This window comes from Brassica napus, chromosome C4 (assembly GCF_020379485.1).
Source record: "Brassica napus cultivar Da-Ae chromosome C4, Da-Ae, whole genome shotgun sequence".
NCBI lineage: Eukaryota > Viridiplantae > Streptophyta > Magnoliopsida > Brassicales > Brassicaceae > Brassica > Brassica napus.
Genome location: NC_063447.1, coordinates 14,264,144 through 14,281,811, shown reverse-complemented (window position 1 = coordinate 14,281,811; position 17,668 = coordinate 14,264,144). Strand labels below are relative to the sequence as shown.

Sequence of the window (17,668 nt, the reverse complement as noted above, 5' to 3'; positions counted from 1 at the left end):
TGCTCGTGGCGGTACGTTCATAGATGATGTCTATGGCGACTTGTCTTTGGCAGTTTGTCTATTTACACTTCATCCATGACAACTTGCTCCGGTGGTTCAAAACACTGTCCTCACAGATCGTTCGCTCAACCATCTCGGAGTAAGAAGTCTAATCGGAATCAGAAGTATGTCGATGACAACTCGCCCGAGACGGTCCGTCTATGACACTTCATCTATGGCAACCTAACCATGACGGCCATTTCATGATAATCGTCTGCGACATGGGTAAAACACTGAGTCCGTTTTCTTATAAACCCTCTTCGTAAAATTCATTGAGATCAACTCCATCTCTCTCAACGAACTGGAGGGCTTACTGTTAGACATGGACTTTGTCCCCAACAAGGCTTATAAGATAATGAGCTCAGCCCATTTAAAAGGTGGGTCACTAGGAAATCCTAGACCTCTCCTTTCTATAAATAAGGAGCCAACCTCCTTTGAGAGGGCTCTTGGACTCTATTTTTGGTCTCTCATGTAGAGAGAGATACACCTCTCCACATGTTTTCACCTAAACACTTGTGATCCTTCGTTGTAGAACTACGATTGGCTTGATCCCCTTTCGGGGTACGTAGGCAACCCTTGACCGGGTCCAGCTATAATCAATAAACACCTTTTTTCTTATTCTCCCCGAATCGTCTTCATCCGGTTCAAGCTCAGCATGAAGACTTCTCCTAACCCCACCAACGAGTCCTCGTCTTGTTGGTTTACTAGTTTGTTGAGAGTTGTCGGTTCAAACACCTGAGATATTTAACATATTTTGCTACCCCGCCGTGCCACTAGATGACATGACATCGGTTTGGTCGAAATATAAGGTTCATATGACCAAGATGCAGATACCAAGTCATATTTAATATAAGAAAATAGAGAACATAAGAAACAAGAAGGAGTCATCACCAAATCGTACCAAATTATTTCAAAAGTTTATTTGTTTTTTTTTTTGCTAGCACGATCTCACTTCTGTAAGAAAAGAAGAACCCTTTTACGTACCTACTTCAGTGTCTATCATTTTCCTTTTATCTTGACAAAACAATTGTTTTGGCTCTACATATCTATTTTTTTACCCATCATAAATGTATTATTTATAGTTTTATAAACTTTTATAATATGCGCATAAAAAGAATATGACACCTGTAGTGTTTTTATTGACTTATGATAGGTCATCCAACAGGATAGATGGAAATTAAAAATTAATTTTGGGCCATGATCTGATTGGAATTAAGCACTAAGAGCCTTTTTGACATTTTATGCATATGTAATTTGAACATTTGCTTCCTCTTACATTAGTATTATCTATATAGTCTTTTTGCGTCGTAGTTTTTTTCTCTCACTGGAGTCGTGAAAGTAGCTTTTCCATGTGTGAACACAATATGCGTACAAATATATACCTGTTAAGATTTGTGAGAAGATTTGCGAGAATGTGTTGTATATTTTTTATTGCTTACACCACTATATATAGTGGTTCATACAAGGTGGAGTCAAAGGGAGAATTGGTTACAAAGATACTCTACATAACGACATGGTCAAACTCATAAAGACTAAGGTTGAATGTGTCTTCCATGTGGCTGGATGTAAATCCCCAATGGACTCTAGTCTTGAACTTGTATGGTCTAAGTTATGGACCATCCACTTCATGATTCATAACACTCCCCCTTGGATGCCATAACCATATAGGGTTTGTAACATGCTAATGTTGCCTCATTAAAACCTCTCCCGGAAAACCCAAAACCCAATGTGGTAAAAAAGGAAACCAGAGAAAGGAAAAAGAGTACAACACACATTACCCCACCCCCCCCCCCCCCTGATTTGGACATCACTGAAGGTCCTTGAGTCTACGCGTGCCAATCTTGTTGCGTGAACTTCCTAAATGTGCAAGAGGGCAATGATTTGGTGAAGAGGTCGGCTGAGTTTTCACTAGACCGGATCTGAAGGACGTTGATCTCTTCAGCTTTCTGTAACTCATGGGTAAAGAAGAACTTGGGTAGAATATGTTTGGTTCGGTCACCTTTGATATACCCGTCTTTGAGTTGAGCAATGCAAGCTGCATTATCTTCATATATGATGGTCGGACCCGTTGGGTCGCATATGGACGCATAATGTGGTCCTATACCTTTTGTTCAAAGATCAACTTCGATCTTATAGCTTATCTTTATGATAGCTTATTCATTCATACCACAGCTTGGTTGGTTCATGCTGAGAATTCGACCAACCATAAGTATTACCAAAATTTGGCTAATTTGTGGTGATGGTCTATAACCTTTTCTAAGGTTTAATTAATAACCATTTAACCTATCTTAGGCTGGTTAGTATAAAACACAAGGAATTTAAAATTCCTCTATGGACTTATTTGAATTGTTCTTATAGAACTCTTCACTTACTTACATGTAGTAATTTAATTCAGTCCATGAACAACTTTAGGAAAATGCTGTTCAAGAGAACTTCTTTTCTCATCTTTTGATTCTGAGCTCAATACCGTTTGGTAAACCTTTTGGTACCAATAATATTATCATCATCATCCAGTGAGTCATATATAGCATACTACATCTTTTGAATTTCTTCCAGACATCATATGTAGTGAAATATGTAGTAGTATCCACCACATTGGATTATATAGACCTTTCCCGGTCTGTCTCACGATTTATCATTCTTTCAGGATTTATTTATTCACTGGACATCATATGGCGTTTACATATTCATGGCCAATACAATACGCCTTTTATATATCACTTTAAACCCCACGTTTCTTTCATTATTTATTATGAGTACTCTTGTGTGGGTTTATGATTCTCGATACATATCTTTGTATTCATGTGCTACATACTTGCGCATTTTCTATGAATGTATGTGTCGACACACTTATATATATATATATATAGTTCCTTTTAGTTCCAGACATGGTATAAATCAATTTGAGATTTCATTATCTAGGACTTTAATAACCTTATAACTTGGCGTCCCAAGCTATATGGTATGGTACCTAGTTGTTCAGCTGGCCAGCCTTATATCTCAATGTCTGGAATGGTTTCCTTTAATAAAACTCGGATTTTATCTCATGCACCTTTCTTTCTTTCCGAGGTTCCTTAGAATTTATGGAACTTTATTTGGAACATTTATTTGGTCTATCTTATATAGACTTTGTAGCAACTTGGTTGTGTCTTTAAGACATCAAAACCGTGTGGTGCTAAGCTGGGATGACATAGTCATTCTTTCTCTCGGGTTAATGTGTCTGGCATTTTATTTTGCTATCATTGTAGCATATGGACGTCTATAAATTATTTTCTAGTCCGAGGATCTTTGCCAAGACATTGATGGTTGATACCAGATGGTAGATACCATTCTTTATCATTCTTTATACCAGCTTATTACTTTTCTCCTTTCATTGTTGGATATTCGGATTCATAAACCTTATGTAATCCTTGTTCCTTGGTTTATAATTAGATCACCCATTTTGGCTCAAGGTTTCTTTTAAACTTATGGAGAAAGTATATTCATAATATATATCCAACATATATTCTCAATCCTCTTTATGAGATTCTAAGATCACATGATCTTAGATGGCACATATATTTGTGGTGGATTCTTTCATAATATCTTAAGATGATATATGTCTGGACTCATGACCCGTATCAGTCTGAGGTGGGAATATCTATGATCACTTATATAGCCTGATATAATTACGATGGCCTGATGCAGATTCATTCTTTTATAACTCATGGTGTCCCCAAGCATATGGACTTTTAGAATTTGAACCTTATAGGTAATGGTCCTTATATGAATCTTGATTCTAAAATTATTTGAATCTCTAAAGATCTAATAATCTCTAAAAACTTATAAAACTTATTACTAATCTAAGATCTATATGAATCTTTTTTTGAATCTTGTTTCTAAGAACTATTTGAAATTATAAAAGATATTATGAAAAATCATAAAGCCCTTTTAGCTAGCAAGCCTTAAAATCGGTTCCCCTTTCTCCTATTTTGATCCGGCCTTAAATCCAGATTGACTAAAGGATTGAAACCCATAATCTTTGTTTGGCTGTATTACCCGCTGTATAGCCAGATGAATAAGCTGGCCATCAAAATCTTAATCCCATTCGATGTGGTTACCGATCCAAATCGGCCCTTATCCACATCAAAATCTCAAATCCCCTTGTTTGTTTTATAACCGGATATGTATCTTGATGGCTATTATACATATCAATTCCCTAAATCCTTTTTGCTTGATTTTTATCAATCCCCTAAACTCTAAACAATAATCGACTGAACCCCTAAATCCAAATCCGGCCATGATTTTTTTTCCGGCCATGATCTTTTCCGGCCACAATCTTTTCAGCCATAATCTTTCAGTCAAACCCAAAGATATCAAAACTTAAATCCTAATCAATGCATATCTTTGACCATTGATGTTTTATATTGTAACTGATCAAAATTTAGAACTTTTATGATTATTTTAAATGCATATCTTTGATTAGGTAGTATTTATCAAAATATTATAACATATAGTCTTGATTTAAATAGCTATGACATAGGCTAAAATAAATACTAAGTTGAAATCATTTGATCACATAGTTGTTTGTCAAAATTTATCTAAATCTAAACTGGCCTTGAAATCGGTTCATTATAGTTTGAACAAATGACATAAATTTATCTTGATCTAAGAACCAACCTTGAAAACTGATTTTGTGATGATTGAATTATATACTGATCATATATACATACCTGATAGCATCTATTAGATCAAACATGGATTAGTAAATTGTTAGATCATACACATATCATGAACTGATCATTTCCATGCATCTGCTTGTCATATAGTTTTATTAAAACTGAGCATGCATACATATAATAGATCATTCTAATCATGGGGCATTTAAAATAAAATCTAAATTGGTTCATATTGCTTGCATCTAATTAGATTAAATCGGTTATTTTTAAAGTTAAGCATGTTTGTTTAATTTGAAAACATAAACCAGCTTTGAAACCGATTGATTGAAAATCTAATTGAATTTTTTCTAGACATATCCTGAAAATTATAAAATTTTCTTGTCTTGGTTTACCCTGTAAAAGGGGGAAGGAATCGGTTTTTGCTTTATGATCTTTGAAAACCAAATATCCTCATGCATTAGGAATCACATATAGATTGTTTAAGTCCAATGCTTAGTTCTGAACATGCATTCAGCTATTTCTTGATCCATGCATTTGCTTGATTTTATCCATCTTGCTTGATCTCATTTAATAAAATGATGATTGATCCTTATACAAATTCTAAAGGGCCTTAATACCCTATATATATAATCAATCAAATTTAAATTATAATTAAAAGGATTACTAGATGCAATGATCAATTGATCATTCTCATACTAAGATTACTTAAGCATATAGATTATATGATTTGGGGGAAAGTCTTATTGAAATCATATACATTGATTTATTCTATTGCTTACATAGAATTCTGAGTGCTTGAATTACTCGTTAAATATTCAGATGTCGAGATATGAACCCTCAGATTACTCTGCCCTAAATCTCTCTGGAGATAATTACCTAGAATGGGTAAAGAATACTCTTGTTGCCCTGAGATCGAGAGGACTCGGACAATGCATCAATGAGTACAATGATATCATTGACAGTGAAAGGCATAGAGCTATAACGATTATTCGTTATCATGTTGAGGATCCTTGTGACCTTTGGTTACAGTTAAGGAAAAGGTTCAAACCGGTATCGTGGCAAAAGGCCAACCATGAATGGGAGATCCTCAGATTCCAGGATTTTGAATCCGTGGACAAATATAATTATGCTCTGATTGATATTGCTTATAGTCTTGAACTATGTGGTGAAAGGATAACACATTATTCTTTATTATATAAGACCTACTCCACATTCCATCCAAAGGATGTGCTGTTGCTACACACAGCTAAGAAGTTCACCACTTATAATGACTTTTTTTCATATCTTTTGGCTTCTGAACAAAGAAAGCAGAAAATCAAAGATACCATCAACAGATTTGACAAGCTTCAGAAAAGATACATTGAGCTAAAGAATAATGAGATGAGGCCTCCTATAGCTGATGAAGCTGAAGTTGAGCGCCATATGGCAACACATGCATTGTGAAGGCCATATTATATAATTGTCTTTTGACATTCTCATTTTCATGTTTCCTGGGTTTATGTTTCATGAATTGCTTTGATACTTTGCTTTATACACGACTTCATTAATAAAATGAATTACTTTGAGTTCATCATTATCTTATTCAAACTCTGTTGTTTGATAAGAAACTATATCTATGCCTTTATTGTGCCAAGATAAATATGATTGAGAATTAATACCCCAACTCACTTTTCCAAAAAGTTCAAAGAAGCCTTTGACAAATGGCACGACATGCTCTGCCATCCAGGCTCAGTTATAAAATACTCTTGAACTCAACTGGACATTCCTTGAAAGAAAGGAAAAGAAGCTCGACCAAGGCTTTGCCTAAATGACATTATATTCACCCTATAAGGTCCATTGAATTAAGAAGAAAAATGGTTTCCAACAATGGACATAAGGGAATAAGAGTACCTAAATTAAAATCGTCTAAGTGGTCGAGACTACATTCTCTATTGATCTAGTGATCAATATGATATTACGCAAATAGCCAGGGCAATCATGTTTGATTAACCCACGAAATTTATCACTTAGATGGCAGTACCATACTTAGCCATTCAGATTATGATGCAAATATTTAAAAGGGCACAAATGTTATCCCATAAGATCTCACGTGTGTACAGTATATCTATGCACAAGGGAATTTATTGTCCCAAGCACCACAAATTTGAGTATGTTCATGAGGGGGAGTGAGGACAAATCCCATGATACATGGAGACAAAAAATTCAATAAGGTTAAATATTTTTGACCAAAAGACTTACTAGACGACTTACTTGTGAGTCACCCAGAAGACTTCACTATTTTTAACGGAAACTAAAATATTTTTAGCGGGAAACTAAAATATATTTAGAGGGAGTTAGAAGACTTCCCAAACGACTACATGTTAGTCGTCTAGACCCTAAGCATAACCCCTAAACTAAATTAACTAACTAAACACTTCATAACATCAAATTAAACTTAAAAAATGTTTGCTATACACAGAAATAATCACATGTAAGTAAAAATTTAATTTTTCAAAAAACATTTAAGCTTTCCAAAATCTAACCCTAAAAATACATACAATACTACAACATATGTTGCCAAACCCTAGACCAAATAATATCATGATTCACTGCTTTCACTCATCTATGTTGAAAATAATTCAATTTTATTATATCTTAATTTATATCACTTAAAACTGTTTATAACTATATGATTTTAATTTTTCGCTTATCAAAATATTTTTTACAAAATTTATAAATTATTTTTAAGATCAACTATACCAGACGACTTCCGTGGACGTCGTTCAGAAGACTTAACAGAATCTCAGAAGACAAAACTTAGTGGGGCTATATTCGTAAAAATGAGTTCTGTTTTTTTGTATGGTCACAAGGGGTTGGCTGTAATTTCACAAGGCTTTTGGGTTACTTTTGCATTTGGTTCAAGTTTGGGTATACTTTTGCAATTAAAATCAAGTTTTGAGTCATATTTGGTTAATCACCCTAAATTATTTCATCTAATCTTTAAATATTAAAATTAAGAATATATTTATAAAATAGTGATAATAATATTTCTGAAGTTCAAAACATAACTTTTAAAATATTAAGTAAAATAATTAATGTACACAAATTTAATTTTTTTTTTATAAAACTAAAATTATCTGGTTTGTGGATATAAATATAATTTCTATCTAAATAGTTTTTGAGGATAATATTGCACTCTAAACTAAACCAGGTTAGTATGAATTGCACTAGCATCCAAAATACGCAAATTTCATATATATTTGTTTTAGTTTCATAATCATAACAATCCCAGTATAATACACTACATGTATTTATTATTTTTTTTTCCCTCAAACTAAAAACTAAAACATATTATAAGCACATTTTTTTCCTTTTTAGTCTAATCCACTATTACAATATGTAACATAAATCGAATACTATTTTGTATCTGTAAACCTACGTGTTTAATATATATGTCTAAACATTCTATACAATCAATACTAACAAACATATAATCTCTGAATAAGAATACCTTTCAATGATCCAAAAAAAAACAACGTTTGGATGTTTTAAAGATACATAAGCAGAACGAACCCGATGTCAGGCGGCGTCGGTAATGTTAGATGCGCTCGTGACTGAGCAAGGATGACAACGTATTATGTCACTCCACTATCTGTCTGCAACTCCAGCCTTTCCTCTGTTTTATCTCTTGACCATAACTAAAAGTTGTTTAAAAAAGATCTTAGAGTATTGTCAGGATATGTAGTGGATGTGATGGATCTCTCTATATACATATAAGCGCTTATTGATGTGCATTAAAGTGTCAGTCACATACTACTTGTATGTATAGAAATGCGAAGAGATATATTCATTTAAAAAAGTGATGTGTTTTGAATGAAGGTACATGTGGCGCGATGACAGTCTTTGACTTTTCAATCAATACTAACAAACATATAATCTCTGCATAAGAATAATTTTCAATGATCCAAAAAAAACAACGTTTGGATGTTTTAAAGATACATAAGCAGAACGAACCCGATGTCAGGCGGCGTCGGTAATGTTAGATGCGCTCGTGACTGAGCAAGGATGACAACGTCTTATGTTACTCCACTATCTGCCTGCAACTCCAGCCTTTCCTCTGTTTTATCTCTTGACCATAACTAAAAGTTGTTTTAAAAAGATCTTAAAGTATTGTTAAGATATGTAGTGGATGTGATAGATCTCTCTAGATACATATAAGCGCTTATTGATGTGCATTAAAGTGTCAGTTACATACTACTTGTATGTATAGAAATGCGAAGAGATATATTCATTTAACAAAGTGATGTGTTTTGAATGCAGGGACACGTGGCGCGACGATAGCCTTCGACTTTCTGACGTGGCATCCTATGTGGATGGCCTAGGAGTGAAGAAAACTCTTCTTTATATATATACTAGGGGGGTATCCGCGCTTCGCGCGGAATATTGTTTCTATTATTGCTAAGAACATGATTTTTTGGATAATGTAATTATGTTGTCGTTTTTATTTGTTAAGATCATTATTTGGTGTTTTTAGTGTGTTATGTAGTAATAGATGATATGTTAATATATTTTGTGTTTGTTTTTTCGAATAATGTGTTGTTGTGTGTATAGTACTTGTTAGTAGTGAAATGAGCATCTAATGTAAAAGATTATTGAATTTCAATAACTTTGTTGATTCTAAGATTAGCGGGTTCAGCGTCAAAATTGTATTATATTTTTTTCGTATTTTTGAAAATTATAACTTTTAAGATGTTTTTGCACTCTCCCTATATTTTGACCTTGGGCCATTCTCATCTATGTATTTTGTTACCTTTCTGGTGTGCGGTGCTTCTCACCATCATCGGAAAAAGACTTACCTCTTTCTCTTGTTCTTCCTTATCTTCTTATTATATGGTGTTTGTTGTAGATTGGGTTTATGAGTTTTCAGTTTTTCGGTTGATTCTCACGGCATTGTAGGTTGTTCAAGTCAATATTGATTGCTCCTCTTCTTCCTTAGATTTCAGCTGATGTTAGGAACTGCATCTTCTTGGTTGGGTCAGAGTTTAGTCGTTTTTGATGTTGTATTCCTCAATGTTGGCTTACTGTCAATAGTCTCTGCTCGTCTTTGTTTTCAAGATCTAATTTTTGGTGTTCTGACTTCTATGCTCTCTTTCATAGCTCGAGGACGGCTTCATAGTTTGCTGATTTCGTTTCGTCTCCCTTTCCCTCTCTATTCTTGCATCTCTTTGCAGCTTTCATCGCATGTCTGGTGGCTCTCTCTTTCACCATGTTTGCCACTCGAGGTTTGGATAATGTTTTCATTCGTGCATGTTATATGGGCTTGGAGTTATTTCTGGTCTCAAGTTTAGTCTCTGATTTCTTGGTGGTTTTCTTTCATTCTCCCTCCCTCAAGTTGTTTCTTTTCTTTCCATGTTTCCTTTGTATAGGTGTAAAGAGTTAGTCTCTTGGAGCTTTGGTACATTCTATCCAGAGCTTTGTAGTTTTTCACTTGCATGGCCGTATTGTATATTCTTGTTTAGTTTGTGAGGTATTTCTTATCTTTTAGTTACTGATTGTGATTCTGGTGCTTTAGGCATATATGTTCCTGCTTCTTGGTGGCTTTGGCCTTTCGATTATTATTCTCCTTCTGACCCGCTTTCTTGGTTATTTGCGTTGGTGCTCTAGTTTCTTATTCTTAGTTTGATTATCTTATGATATTAATAGTGAAATAAATATATAATTTGTAAATTAAATAATAAAAATTAGTAAAAATAATAAAATGGTGAAAATTTATGCTATTTTTAATTGTAACTAAATTAAATATTTAAAATATATTTTTATTATTTTATTTATTTCTTGAATTTTAGGGACTAATTAGTGTGAGAATGATTAGATAGTACATAATTAGAAATTGATGGAACAAATTGCAGTAATCTAAAAGAAAAAGGATTTAAAATACAAAACAAATATGAGGACACATGTCAACAAACCCCCATTCCACATATCATAAGAAGGAAAAAAACCAACTTTATATATATAGATATAGATACATGTTTAATATATATGCCTAAACATCTTATACAATCAATACTAACAAACATATAATCTTTGAATAAGAATACTTTTCAATGATCCAAAAAAACAACTTTTGGATGTTTTACAGATACATAAGCAGAACGAACCCGATGTCATGCGGCGTCGGTAATGTTAGATGCACTCGTGACTGAGCAAGGATGACAACGTCTTATGTTACTCCACTATTTGCCTGCAACTCCAGCATTTCCTCTGTTTTATCTCTTGACCATAACTAAAAGTTGTTTTAAAAAGATCTTAGAGTATTGTCAGGATATGTAGTGGCTGTGATGGATCTCTCTCTATACATATAAGCGCTTATTGATGTGCATTAAAGTGTCAGTTACATACTACTTGTATGTACAGAAATGCGAAGATATATTTTCATTTAACAAAGTGATGTGTTTTGAATGCAGAGACACGTGGCGCAACGACAGTCTTCGACTTTCTGATGTGGCATCCTATGTGGATGACCTAGGAGTGAAGAAAACTCTTCTTTATTTATATAGACTTTCTTACGTGGCATCCTATGTGGATGGCCTAGGAGTGAAGAAAACTCTTCTTTATATATATATAGATACGTGTTTAATATATAGGCCTAAACATCCTACACAATCAATACTAACTGACATATAATCTCTGAATAAGAATACTTTTCAATGATCTAAAAAAAAAATTTGGATGTTTTAAAGATACATAAGCAGAATGAACCCGATGTCAGGCAGCGTCGGTAATGTTAGATGCGCTCGTGACTGAGCAAGGATGACAACGTCTTATGTTACTCCACTATTTGCCTGCAACTCCAGTCTTTCCTCTGTTTTATCTCTTGACCATAACTAAAAGTTGTTTTAAAGATCTTAGAGTATTGTCAGGATATGTAGTGAATGTGATGGATCTCTCTATATACATATAAGCGCTTATTGATGTGCATTAAAGTATGTTACATACTACTTGTATGTATAGAAATGCGAAGAGATATATTCATTTAACAAAGTGATGTGTTTTGAATGAAGGGACACGTGGCGCGACGATAGCCTTCGACTTTGTGACGTGGCATTCTATGTGGATGACCTAGGAGTGAAGAAAACTTTTCTTTATATATATATATATATATATAGATACATGTTTAATATATATGTCTAAACATCATATAAAATCAATACTAACAAACATATAATCTTTGAATAAGAATACTTTTCAATAATCCAAAAAAAAAACTTTTGGATGTTTTAAGATACATAAGCAGAACGAACCCAGTGTTAGGCGGCGTCGGTAATGTTAGATGCGCTCGTGACTGAGCAAGGATGACAACGTCTTATGTTACTCCACTATCTGCCTGCAACTCTAGTCTTTCCTCTGTTTTATCTCTTGACAATGACTAAAAGTTGTTTTAAAAAGATCTTAGAGTATTGTCAGGATATGTAGTGGCTGTGATGGATATCTCTATATACTTATAAGCGCTTATTGATATGCATTAAAGTGTCAGTTACATACTACTTGTATGTATAGAAATGCAAAGAGATATATTCATTTAACAAAGTGATGTGTTTTGAATGCAGGGACATGTGGCGCGACAACAGCCTTCGACTTTCTGACGTAGCATCCTATGTGGATGGCCTAGGAGTGAAGAAAACTCTTCTTTATATAGATACTAGGGTCGGACCCGCCCTACGGGCGGGTAAGCAAATGAAATATATATATATATTTATATCTAGAACTCTAGTGAATTTTTAGTTTATTTTTAATTATAATTTTCACTATTTTTACCATAATTTTACTATTTATTTTATAAATTATATATTTGTTACTATATTTAAAAAAAGTATCTCTATTTAATTGTGTTCAAATATTTAATATTTGAATTTGATAGATTTTAAATATATTTTTTCTGAAATTTTATAATTTAAACAATTAGAAAATGAAAAGCTGATTTATTATTTTTTTCTTTAAAAAATAAGCAAATAGCATAAAATATGATATTAATTGTTGATTTTTAATATTTATAAGTAACATGTTAGGTTATTTATTTATGAATTATTATATTTGAGAAAAAAAAATTTATGTTGTTTTTGTTTATCCAAATATTTGAAAAAAATGAATTCTGCAATTGTTTTCCTTTTTTACCACCAAAATCTAGGCTAAAGTAAAAAAAAATAGACAAACATAACTATTTGATGTATTGTTAGCTATGAAGATTATTTATGGAGCATTTGATATATTTTTAATATATAGTTCAAATATTAAAAAATGTGAATTTTATTATAAATTTTAAAAATTTACACTTATGTATCATGTTTTCTTTTTTTCGTTTGTCGAGATAGCAACAAAAAAATTTCCAAACTTATATTAGAGCATCTCTAAAAATACGCTCTATTTTGAAGTTTGCAAAACTTCATATTTGAAGTTTTAAGTTAGTTTTCTCCAAAAACAAAACTTCAAACTTAACTTCAAAAGTGTTTATATTTTATACTATGATCCTTATGTTTATCATAATTAAATTTTATTCATAAAAGAGTATAAATAAATAGCACATATATAAAAGTATTAAAGCAATATTAATTAATAAAATTTGCACTAAAATATAAAAATTTAGAAACCTTTGCCCGCGAGAGAAGTCATCCGACGGAAGACTTCTAGAGAAATCATCCGACGGAAGACTTCTAAAGAAGTCTTCTCTCAAAAACTCAAATATAGTCAATTGCAAAAGTAACCCAGCAGACTTCTTGCGAGATTGAGAAGACTTCCGGAAGACTTAGAGAAGACTTCTTTGGAAGTATTCTCCAGGTAGACTTCCCTAAAAGTCTTCTACAAAAAGTCAAAATTCTGACTAACTTCGGTCAAATTCAAAAGTAACATGTTTATCCGAAAAGTCTTTTCTACGAATTTCGAAAAAATTTCAATTTCAAAAGTAAGCCAATATTTACAAAAGAAGACTTCCGAAGATGTCTTCTGTAGAGTATACTTCTTAAGAAGTCTTCCTTCGTAAATTTGCAATTGCAAAAATGACCTAAATAGAAGACTTCTTTTGAAGTCTACACAGAGTAGACTTCAAATTTGAAGTTTTGAATTGTGACACTCTATATTTGAAGTTTCACTACTCAAAACATCAAATTTGAAGTTTTAAAGTTCTTTTTTGGTAGGGGTGTTCAATCCGGATATCAGTTCGGTTTCGGTTCGGTTTTTTCGGTTTTTCGGTATTTCGATTAGTAAAATATAACTACCATTCTAAATCCATATTTACTTCGGTTCGGTTCGGTTTATATACCGTCGGTTTTCGGTTTATTCGGTTTTATACCAAAAAACATAATTCTTTATTTTAGGATCATATTATATGAATTTTAGAGTCTTGTTGTCAACACATTCATTTATTAAAAAATATTATAAGTTTAAATAAAAGAACAAAAATAAAAAATGTTTCTATCATCTAATAAAATAATCAAATATATAATTAAAATCAAAGCTCAAAATTTTGATAATAAAAATAAAAAAAAACAAAAAATAAAACAGAAGCATCACAAAAAATAAGTTATTATATTCTTTCATATTTAGCGTTCATCAAAGTCATGTTTCTTCTATTAAACATGAAACTCTATTCGTTTATAGATTAAAAAAATGTGAAGAATTTCCACTAATTGTTATCATCAAATTTATAATCTTTATTTCAATTTAGTCAATGCTAAATTAAAGCAAAAAGATCAAAAGAAGACTAAGAAAATAAGAAGCATGTTTGCGATGAATTGTTATTTAAGTATAGTTCAAGTGTTTTACAAATCAGGACTCTTTTATTACTGTAAAAAATTAGCAAAAAAATTAACTTATGATTTTCATACGTTTTTATAAAATATATACATATTTACATGTTTCTATTTTTTGATCGGTTTTATTCGGTTTTATCGGTTATATACCGAACCATATCCAAATCCTACAGTTTTTTAAAAATCATATCCATTCGGTTTGTATGGTATATACCAAATCCAAACCATACTATCCATTTCGGTTTTGTTCGGTTCGGTACGGTTCGGTTTTGCCAGATTGAACAGCTCTACTTTTTGGAGAACAAAAAATTTCATATTTGAAGTGATAGAATATCTTTTGAAGATATTTTTAGTACTTATTTTATTATTAATAATGATGAACAACTCAGGCTTATTGGTTACAAATAGAGCAATATGTTTTTTTTCTAATATCTCTACATTATATTCTTTTGTGTGAACATGTTTTAACTCTGAGGGAAGAACTAAACCACTTTGCATGATGTTAAAACCCTACTTTGAATGTAAGCAAAACTTTGGTTTTATTTGTTAGAAACAGAGCAATAAGTACTTGAATGACTTGGGAGGAAAATAACCTTACGTTAAAATTTAAACATAATTCATAAGATTGTCTAGAAAAACGTAGGTAAATAGTTTAAAAAGCTACTAATGTTTTTTAAATCATTGTGGGCTGCCTGCATATATTGAAAAAAGGACAACAACGATGCGGAAGCATAAAAGCTACTGATGTAGATATTGCATACTCCATCTTGGCGATGCGGGCTTCTTGGCCAACTTGGTAGATGCTGGGCCATATTTTTTTTGTTGATGAGACCACCTGAAGTTGCTTCACGTTCCTACCAGTCTTTTGTACTAAGCTGCAGAATCTCATACCAAAGAGGGATGAATATACATTAGGCATACTACTTAGAGCTTTAGCGATTTGTCTTCTGTTCCGCCAACTCAATCTCGTGACAGATATTTGGACTGTCATCTTCTCCTTAGAACGTGGCCGGCACTGCAATGATACGTTTCTCTGCCACAATAGCTAACGGTGGCTCCATTGAAGTAATGGTTCAGAGTTGTCGGGAGCCAAACCATGAGGATTTGGAACAATCTTATTCATATGACAGAACAAAATGCCATGTGAAACAGTGAAGTTGCAGGAGAGAGAGAGTAAGTGATAATACTTTGGAAGAGATGAGTGTATATACATGTCCGAGCAGAAATTATCGGAAGGACGGAGTTGTTTGATTCGGATGATGCGGAGAGAGCGGCCGTGAGGTACGGAGGAGGAGATGAGGAGAGCTGGTGGCTGGGATGAGACTTAACCACCTCACTGGCGCTTACTGTACTGAAAAATCTCTCCGACTTTCCGTCTGGTCGTTCTAACACCATGGTTCCCGTCGCCACCGCCTGACAGTACGTACCTTATTACACGGTGAACAAAGGTAGGAGATAAAGGAGTGAAAGTAAGCTAAACGAAAGCTACTGATAAAAAAAAAACAAACAGAGGCTTTTGGGAGAAAAAAATGATAATCAAAACATGAACAAAATGAAACAGAATCAACAAACCACAAGATAACAATCTCCCGAATCTCCAAAAAATGATAATCTCCCGAATCAAAAAATAATAATCTCCCGAATCAATAACCCTAGAATTAGCCATAACACGAACTTTTAGTATGAGATATAAAAGATACGAAGCGTTGATGAGATGAAGGAGAGGAATACTCACACATAATTATACTGAAATCACCGATTTTCAGATTGAAACAGAAGCGCATTAAAGACGACGTAGTGGATTGGCGAATCAATGAAACTAAACACAAACTCAACTCTTTACTCAAACCGTTTCAGAAGGTAAAGAGTAAGCGGAAACGACATCACCGTTGAAGGCTGCAGAGATCGACCTTTGTTCGTGCCCATAACGTGAACAAACCCCATTGCGCCCGTGAAGGGACACGCATCGCTTCCACAACGCTCGACTTATCTACTTGGGTGCTGGCGTGGACGCATGTGAGAGAAGAAAACCCTCTTTTATAGTAATGGATAGATAGATAGATTGTTTTTTTTTTTTGAGAAAATAGATAGATAGATTGTTCCATGCATGTAACTGGTCAATGGTTTGCAATTTCGACACTTACAAGGTCTAAAGTAAAAGAAAAACAAAACGCAATATATCACAAATTATTTTTCAAATATTTTAGATATCGTAATTTCGCATGCAGCTACATGATATGGTTAACTGGTTAACCTTAAACCATTGTGGATCCACTTGTTTAACTTTAAAACTCTTAAGCATACTAAAGCACAAGTCATCTCACCAATCAAATCTTGACACATGGAATATGTTTAAAACAAAATAAAAAATAAAAAACAAAAAATATTTTTATTCCAATTTTTCTAATTCCTAATAACCAAATTCCTAATTTTTCTCGACACCACGTTTAAAAAAAATCCTCAACACTACGATCAAAATAAAGATCATGATTTAAAACTATTTTATTTTCTACATAAATTATCATCTATTAATTTGTTCTTTATTTAATCTCTTTCTCTTCTACTCTCTCTCTTCTTCTTCTTCATGATCTTTTTATCAGGCATTCATATTTAAAAATTAAAATGATAAAAATTTATAACTACAGACTAAGACAGAAGAAGAAATATATAAACAGAGAAAGAATGACGCATGAAAAACAAGCCAAGGTAAAAGAGATGATATCAAAATTAATTTTTTATTCATCACTTCATATTTTTTTCGTTTTTGGGACTGAGGTTTTTGACTGATGCAAAATAATAATTCATACATGGTTTATGATTACTCTTAATTTAGATTCAGTTTCCTTCTATTATCAATCGAGAATATCTTTTTTTTTCATATTTCAGATTAGAAGTAACTTTGAGTGTTTAGTTGAAAAAAAAGTAAGTTTGAGTGTTTTCAAAACTTAAATTTTCAATGAAAGAATAAAAAAATCAAAGCTTAAAAATGTTTTTTAAAACAAAAATGGAGAAATATATTATTTTGTTAACTAAAGTTATTTGATTCTTATAGTGTATTGAGAAAATGAAGAATACAAATATGCGTTGAACTGGAGCGTATGGGCAACAAATAAAGGTTTTAAAATCCAAATAAGTTAAATTAAAAAAAAAGCCAAGCTCTTTAGTGCTCAAATCATCATTTGCATC

General features: G+C 32.7%; 1 long non-coding RNA gene across 1 annotated transcript; it reads right to left on the bottom strand.

Annotated features, from left to right (window-relative positions):
* Positions 1-15,055: 15,055 nt before the first annotated feature.
* LOC125585353 lies at positions 15,056-17,507 on the bottom strand. The gene is made up of 2 exons (XR_007322275.1): positions 16,218-17,507; positions 15,056-16,134 (listed from the first exon to the last, which is right to left on the bottom strand). It is a non-coding gene; the product is annotated as an uncharacterized LOC125585353 (long non-coding RNA).
* Positions 17,508-17,668: the final 161 nt, after the last annotated feature.